The sequence below is a fragment of the Rhododendron vialii genome, chromosome 1a (genome assembly GCF_030253575.1).
Source record: "Rhododendron vialii isolate Sample 1 chromosome 1a, ASM3025357v1".
NCBI classification, from domain to species: domain Eukaryota; kingdom Viridiplantae; phylum Streptophyta; class Magnoliopsida; order Ericales; family Ericaceae; genus Rhododendron; species Rhododendron vialii.
Window position 1 is genome coordinate 3661691 of NC_080557.1, and position 9009 is coordinate 3670699.

Consider the following 9009-nt stretch of genomic DNA (forward strand, 5'->3'; position numbering starts at 1 on the left):
TTATGCTTCCAAATTCTTTTACCCATTTCTTTAGTCTTCTCAATTGGGTCGAGGTCCACAACTAATTGGATACCATCAATAGATTTAACTTGGGCCAGGTAAGTTCAACCATTTCCGTATCTGCTTGATTTAAAAAACCCACTTCTGAGAGGTTCCAAAATCCTTTGTCAAACACCCCAACATCCGAAAACCGGATCATGAATCAATAATGGGGTTATATTCTCAGCTGCAATTTCACCATCTTCCAAAACCAAATTGCAAATAAGTTGAATCGAGACGAGTTTTAGAATGTTTATATTTGTTTATTAAGTTCTAGCAAGCTCGAGCTTGAGCCCAATGAAATTTTATGAGTCGTGCTCGAGTTGAACTTGTCTAAGCTTGAGTCAGGCTCAAGCTTGTTTAGAAGCCTTAATGAGCAAAAAATCATATACTTATGCACGCATACATATTTAGAGTTGCAAATGAAATTGTAATTTTGTACATAAATAAGTTTGTACGTATTAAAATCTACCAAAAACATATATATATATACACACACACACACACAAGTTTATAGCACATGCAAAAGTATAATAAGGTAATAAAATTTTACAATGGACAAAGATAAATTTGCCTTCGCTCGTCACATGAATCTAAATTTCTTATTCCCATATGTGAAAAAAAAAGTATAAATAGATTTTGTCTACTGATTTTGTCACTCTTTTTTTTGTTAACGTCACTCTCCTGCAAATATATTTTTGGTGCAAAAATACACTAATAGAGAAGTGACGTTAACAAAAATGGAAACGACAAAATCATTTTCCTAGATTTTTACCCAAAGCGAGTTTGCCACCAACTGTTCAATATTCTGTAACACCTCTTAAACAATAATCACAAAAATCAACACATTTATCTATCTAGTCATGAGGTAGATTCGTAGGTATTTCTCCATTAGGAAAAGTATTATGCATCATTCGCATATCAGTGATAGCTTCAATAGTAACCTATCAATTCTCTTTCGTACATGAAATTTTTTATTATGTACCTATACTCTAAGTTCATGAGCTTAATTGAGTTGAATACTGCTAGATTTTTGCTCGACTTCTTTATTAAACGAGTCTAAAAAATTGAGGCTTAAGTTCAGTTCATTTAGTAGATGAAATAATTCCGAACAATATGAATCGAGTCGAGCCTTAAACATTTTTTTTATAGCCTAGGTGTTCGGCCCATTTTTGCTCACCTCAACTGATTCTATGAGACCAATCTCACTTGTGTCCCACTTGTGGAGCTCACAATTATAGCCAAAACAAAACTTTGTATAGACTGGCTCTAGAAAAATGGATAGCACTTAAGACGTTTAGAATCCGAAACCTTAAAAAGAAACAAATCTCAATTCTCGAGTCTTAAACAGTTCGCAAACAATTCGATTTATTTACGGGTCCGCAAGCCTACGTGCTCCTCCTTGACCTCTGCATCATCTTGTCCGGCGTGGTAACAAGATTCGTGTCTTGTTAAGTTCCCAAGACAGAACTTCAACTTCCAAAATTCACACAGAATTTCACAGTTTTCCAAAGATCCCCCACCTACCTAATGACCAAAACGCCCTTATGTCACACCACTCGACCGAACTGCTGCAACATGTGAAGAGAAGGTCAAAACAAGGAATAAAAAACCAAAGGGAAAGCCATGACCCTACAAATGAAAGCCTTTGGGCAAAACCCAGAGTTTCATAACCCAGAATGAATGAAAGAGGCTTTAAACCAGAGAGAGAGAGATAGGGAAGTTTCTGAGGGTGGTTGCCCTCTCTCTCTCTGTACACAAAAAATCAAGCCGATGATTTCATCTCACACAAAATCAACAACAGCCCTTCGGGTGCGTGCGTCTGATATCATCAGATTCATCTGGCTGGCTGTCTTTCTGATCTCTGTTTGGAACTGGAAGTACAACCATATCTATGGAGTATATATATATAAGTACATACAAACATATAGCTAGCTAGCTGCATGCATCTCTTTCTCTCTGTGTTGAGAGGAGAGAGATTCTTGATCATGACCAGCTACTATCACCATCATCATCCCCATCAAAACTCCACTCCTAAGAGGCTGTGATGGTTACATTTTCTGGGTTCAGATCAGGCGTTGGGATCCGACCCGTATCGTGGCGGGGCAACCCGGAGGCCCGCGGAGAGAGGGTTTTTTCTCTCTCGTGTCAGGTAACTGCGTTTGCAGCCATGGCGGTGTCGCTTTGTCGCCTGATTTTCATTCACAGATCTGAGCCTCACCTTTGATTCGGTAACATTTGGGCACCGTTTCTTGGCGGGGCAACCCGGAGGCCTGCGGAGAGACATTTCTCCCTCAGGTAACTGTGTTTGCAGCCATGGCGGCGTCACTTTGTTGCCTGATTTTCATTCACAGATCTGAGTCTCACCTTTGATTCGGTAACATTTGAGCACGGTTTGGATTTTGAAAATGATAATTATGTAGTGTTTATAAGTGTGTCTAGTAAGGTCAAACGTGTGCACGACTGGAATTTTCCCGATAAATATGAGGAAATCCTCCGAGTGAGAACATGGTGAGCTCGATTCTCACTTAAGTTATCTTTGAGTAAAGTTGAATAGCTTAGGTTGTGGATGGTTTGAACCCCTAGACCTCGCCTTAAGTTAAATTTCCATTAAACCGTTTCTTGGTGGGGCAACCCAGAGGCCTGCGGAGAGACATTTCTCTCTCAGGTAACTGTGTTTGCAGCCACGGTGGTGTCACTTTGTCGCCTGATTCCTATGATTCGGTAACATTTGGGCATGATTTGGATTTTGAAATTGCTAATTATGCAGTGTATACAAGTGTCTAGTGAGATCAAACGTGTGCGCGACTTGAATTTCTCCTTTAAATTTGAGGAAATGAATTTGAGAGTATGAGGCTAATAAGTGGAGAGGAGTGTTTCTATAATTAGATGGTGGTTGGTCATCCTTAATGATCAGGTCATAAAAACCGATATTTCAAATAAACAAAATCGACAGCCTTTTTTCTTCTTGATAACTCAGGATGTTCGGGTCACTATTAGGCACCTTGGCGATCGCCTGGGGACCGAGCCTACTGTCCACTAGTGGGGTCCCCAAATAAAGCCTGGCATGGACAAATCCACAAGAGTTGGTAGCCCGGTTTCGAACCTGAGACCTTGGTAGGAATCCTTTGTTTGTGTGGACAGTGGAGATACATATCTATGTGTGTGTCTGTGGTTGGACATTGGTTTATGACTAAGGGCCCGTTTGTTCCGTCTTACTTATTAGATTGTTCACTACTCTTTTTACCTTTTGTACTCTTTTTTGTATCCATCCATCCATTTGAAAATAGCCACTCACTACCCTATTTGATTATTCCCTCTTTCTTCCCTTTTATGCTGTTGTTGAGAGGGTCTTGATTCATTGATATGTACCTGAACCTTGAATATGGATAATTTCCTCAATTATAAGAGGTTGCGATGTTATTATTCTCAGTTCATATGTTGAGAAGATGGACCCATTTCATGGCAGGGCAACTGATGTTGCAGCTATGGTGGGAAAACCCTTACCTTCTATGATAAAAATACAGATCCGAGCCTCACCTTTTCCATCAACTTGTTGACGCATTTCATGGGAGCTTGTGATTCTGAGGCAATGATAGAAATATAATTTGCATATAAAAGCTCCTCAAACAACTCTGGAAAACTGTTTTGGATCAATGTCATAGATTTTGGGGGTCAGAGATTTTGGGGTTGGTTCTGATTCTGATCGATTAGTTATTTGGGTAAGACTGACGTGTATATTCTTGGGACAAGTACATTAAAACCTTTGCATTTGATCCGTATCTCAAATTAAACCCAGTGCCAACTCCCAAAGAGAAGGAGAGGGAGAAGTGTACTTGTTTTTATCGTTGCCGGAGAAGTGTACCTGTTCGATTTGGGATTTGGGTTGCTTCAGAAACTGAACTCAGAAAATGATGCTAATAAGCAGAGAGAAGGGTTGTTTCTGAGGGTGGTTGCCCCTCTCTGTGAAAAAGACAATCTTGATCAGATCATCAAGCCTATGATTTTAGTTCCATCCATAAAATCAACAGCCCTTCAGTTCCATTTAAGGGTGCGTGCGTTTGTCGTTTCCTTATTCTTTTTTTGTTGCTGCTGCTAATGATGATATATCAATACATAGATAGACAGATAGATAGAGAGAGTAGTTTGAGAAATTGAACTCAAAGAATGAGGCTCCAGTGGTGAGAAGGGATGTTTCTAAGAGTGGTTGCTCCTCACTGTAATTTGATGATCATTATCCCTTAATCAGATCACCAAAGCCTGTGATTTTATTCGGAAAATAGCCCTTTGCGTATTTGTACACATACATGTTGAGTGTGCACAAGCAATTTTTGACGGAGGGAGTATGTTGGCTGTGATGATATATCTCTCGAGTTCATGTGTTGAGGAATTGAAACCCAGTTTTTGGCAAGGTAAACGCGGAGGGCCTGCGGGGAGACCATAGAACTGATGGCCTCTCTCAATTGCGGCAACCGTTGTTGCAGTCATGGTGGGAACACGCCTTCCTCTTCCCCTATTGAAATACAGATCTGAGCCTCACCTTTTCTCTTGTCACTTGTGTGTGTGTGTGTGTGTGTGTGAGATCATTATCCCTTAATCAGATCACCAAAGCCTATGATTTTGTTAAAGCATCCAACTCAAAACCAATTGGCAATGAGTGGAGAGGCAGCCCAGGCTCATATACTAGTTTTGGAGGAGAAAATTAACCGATGTGGGACAATTTCCAACAGATTTCATTCAAAAAACAGCCCTTTGTGTGTTTGTACGCATATATGGGGAGTGTGGACAAACAATTGGTGACGGAGGGAGTATATTTTTACGTAGTATAGGAGAGGCTGTGATGATATATCTCTCGAGGTTGTGTTGAGGAATTGGAACCCATTTTCTTGGCGAGGCAAACACAGAGGTCCTGTGGGAGAGAATTGATGGTTCTCTCTTCAAGTGGGGCAACTGTTGTTGCAGCCATGGTGGGAACATGATTTCCTCTTCTCCTATCAAAATACAGATCTGAGCCTCAATTTTTCCTTCTCACTTACGTGTGTGTGTGTGTGGTATTAAAGCCACAAGGCACATAAGGTATGTTTTGTTGGTTGGTTCAGCATGATATTAAATGCTTTTGAACACTCCATTGGAACAAGGGGGTAGAGGATTACTTTCTAACTGTTAGTTAAGCTGCATCAAACACCCACTGGAACAGCTTGCACTAAAGAAAGCAAAGAGGCTGTGATGATAGCTTTCTTAGCTTATTTCAGGATTTGAGAACCCGATCTGCTTCATGGTGGGGTGATCCGGGGGATTTGTGGGATAGATCTGTTTGGTTTTTCTTTCAGACTTTCACTGGCAACTGTGGTTGCAGCCATGAAGTTTGTCATATCTCACCCGATCTTTGGCAAATCTGAGCCTCAACCTTTCTTGCAATAGTAAATGTGTATGCATTTGTATGTAGTTGATTGACTGTAGGAAATCTGGGTTTAATCGCATCTTGGGATTTATATTTAATATGATGGTTTTTATCTTGCAGGAACAAGTTTGAGTTGGAGGTGTAATGATGATTCACATGCCATTGGTTTGATGTTTCACTTTTATGTTTTTTGTATTGTAGAGATGAAGTAATTGAGTCATTGGCCATTTTTGTTACCAAATAGTCTGCTTCTTTTTTCTTTCAACAGAAAGTTGATTTGTCTTGTGATTCGTAAGGAGTTGAAGTGTGTGCTTGAACCAGAGAAGACCCTAAAGTAAGGGGGAATTTTAGAGGCAAAATGATAACTAAAATCAAGGTACGCTTGCAAGGCTTAATAGCACTCTCTTTTGGTTTCTTAGTGCGTATCTCCATTTGTGTTTATCTTTCAATTGCAAAGCCAAAACCTGACACCAATCCTTTTTGAATCATCCCAAAATTTGATTCAAATTTTGTTAGAACTCAGGTTCTCTCGTCATCGGCTCACAAATTGGGGGGAAAAAAGGAAGAAAAGATTGCCATTTTATCCTTGAAGCAACAACGCCAAATCATCATATTTTGGCTTTACAAAATTAAATTATGGCAGTATCATACACGCTCTTTAGAATTGGATGATTTCCCCTGTTTTAGCTGGACCAAATCTATGTCCGGTGGTTGTTTCCAGTATCTCCTCGTGTGAAGAAGATTGCTTAATCTATTAATGTTTGTGCTCAGAGCTTTAGCACTCTACGATGATATGTATGCTATTCTGCCGTCTTCATCTGTTTTTATTTTGCTTTCCAGTCTAGGTGTTTCGATGTTGATTTCTTGGTGGTTGATGTGGTTGTTCCAAGATGAGGACTACAATAAGCTTCATCCTTCTGTGTGAGGAAAACTATATGAAAATTATGTATGCGTTACAATTCCCATGACTTTCTTTTGGCGTCATGCATTACCCTAATTGTAATTCAAATATGAGCAAGGGAGAGCAAAATAAGTCCTGAGGATGACTCCATGGCTAACTTCTTCAAAATTTTGAAGCAACTTTTGATTGGTAAAGCAGTGAATCCAACTTTTGTTGGAGAGTTTAGTTTGGAGATGATTCAAATACTCTAATCTTAGTAATGTTTCTTCTCCCTGTATCGACTTATCATCCATTTTAATCTTATTTTCGCGATAGGGATACATCTAGTCAAGATACGCTTGAAAAGTAAAATAAAATGACAATTTTAACAAAACTGACTGAAATTGAAAAAATTAGTCCACTTTAGCTTTACTTTCAAGAGAGATCCTTTGATATACCATAAAACTAATTTATGGCCGTGTTCTGTTAAGATTTTTATTTTTTAAATACTTATTTTTTGTTTTACGAGATATGATATTTTTTACAATATTTAATATAAAAAATAAGTACACTCATCTTTCTCAGCAGAACGGGACATTACTACTTTCTTGGTTGACTTGATTCGTTTTGCTCCTTCTTTTGGTTAACTCCTTTGTTCGTTTTGAAAAGAATACTTAATAAAGACAGAAAACGAATAAGAGTTTTTTTCATTTATATCTTTTAAATTATACATTATTTTTGAGCGCCGCTATTCGCAGCCCTCTATTTACTCTCGTAGCCCACTAAATTTCGGTAAATGATTGTTGAAAATCATAAATAACATTTCGGTAAATTGCTGTTGAAAACAAGATTATATTTCGGTAACTACATGTCGAAAATATGTTCAACTTTCGGTAAACAACTACCAAACATGAATTTTCTGTAAACATCTGTTGAAAAAAATATTATATTTCGGTAATTGAACGCTGAAAATATATCTCAATTTCGGTAACTAACTGTCGAGTATAATTAAAAAATTTTAACGGGCTATGGGAGTAAATAGAGGGCTGCGAACAGCAGCGCCCTTATTTTTCTACTTCATCCTCAAACTATAAAAATTGTTTACTTCGTCCTCCAACTTTTACATTGCAACCTATTAAATCCTCGTACTAACTTCCGTTAACTTTTCAAATGGAATGAGCCCCAAAACACATTTCAGACCATTCCCTGGAGTCGAAATATCAAGATCCGACAAACAAAAGGCAAAAGCGATCCCCACTACCACTGTAGCCACCTTCTCCACCACTCTCAATCTGCCATGTGTTCCCCATGATATTTCCACCGAGTCAATCATCTCCAACCCCTGAAATAGCCCTTCCAAGCCCAAGAACCCAGGTGCTTGAGTTGTGTACTACTCAACAGTTAAGTAAATCTTGCAAAAATGTTCATCCCAGCTCCGCCATGCGCGATGGTTGCTGAAAAAAAACGAGTGAAGGCCAGGGAGGCTGCCGCGGTTGAAGGCGGCAATGAGGTGGTGGTGTTGTAGCATTTGGCATTCTTCCGGGTGGCGCTGCCGACGGGATGTCACGGAGGGTGCCGTTGGAGGTCCAATAGCGGTGGCAGGACTTGCAGAAGTGGCGCGGTTGGGAGAACTTGTAGTTGTTGTAGTAACAGAACTTGGTGTTGGTCAAGTCGCAGCGTTGCCAGGGGTGGTGCTCTGGCTTAGGCGGTGGAGCTCTTAGATTAGGGGAAATGAGTCATGTGTCCGACTGTTTTCCGTTGGAAAAGTTAACGGACGTTAGAATGAGGACTTAATAGGTTGCAATCCAAAAGTTGGAGGACAAAGTAAACAATTTTTATAGTTTGAGTACGAAGTAGAAAATTGTTGTATAGTTTGAGGGATATAAACGAAAAAAACTCAACGAATAAAGATGCACAAAAATTATTTTTTCTCGATCATCTGATTTCATAAAACAGCTTTAAACATCTACACCTTACATTAGTCACCAAAATAGGCCTTGAGATCCACTGTCCGACTCCCTTCTGTCCAACCCGCTTGTCTCATCCTTTTCGGCTGTTGATTTCGTAAATCAACGGTTAAGATTGGCCGAGTATGTTCTGCTTCAAAACGATATCGTTTTGAGAAAAAAGTGTTTGGCCCATCTCAACCGTTGATTTACGAGATCAACGACCGAGAGGAATAGGACAGGCGGGTCAGACAGGAGATCCGGACTCTCAAAATAGCTCCTGTTCTAAACCCACTGCAACTTTGTAAAAATAAAGATAAACAAGAGAAGTTCACTCCTAATTAAAAGCCATAAACACCAAAATAGTCTCCGTCCCAACCCCACTGCCACCTGTAAAAAGAAGGGCGCCGCTATTCGCAGCCTTTTATTTTCTCCCGTAGCCCACTACATTTCAGTAAATGGTTGTTGAAAATCATAAATAACATTTCGGTAAATTGCTGTTGAAAATAAGATTATATTTTGGTAACTGCATGTCGAAAATATGTTCAACTTTCGGTAAACAACTGCCGAACATGCATTTTTGGTAAACATCTGTTGAAAAAAATATTATATTTTCATAATTGGATACTGAAAATATATCTCAATTTCGGTAACTAACTGTCGAGTATAATTGAAAATTTTTAACGGGCTATAGAAGTAAATAGAGAGCTGCGAATAGGACCGCCCAAAAAGAAAGTTGAAAC

At 39.3% G+C, this 9009-nt stretch overlaps 1 long non-coding RNA gene across 2 annotated transcripts; it reads left to right on the forward strand.

Moving 5' to 3' along the window:
* Nucleotides 1–1368: 1368 nt before the first annotated feature.
* Nucleotides 1369–6408, forward strand: LOC131303894 (uncharacterized). Of its 2 annotated transcripts, none has more exons than XR_009192249.1 (2): nucleotides 1369–5816; nucleotides 5957–6408. It is a non-coding gene; the product is annotated as an uncharacterized LOC131303894 (long non-coding RNA). The 2 variants fall into 2 exon arrangements; XR_009192252.1 differs by having other exon boundaries at nucleotides 5964–6408.
* Nucleotides 6409–9009: the final 2601 nt, after the last annotated feature.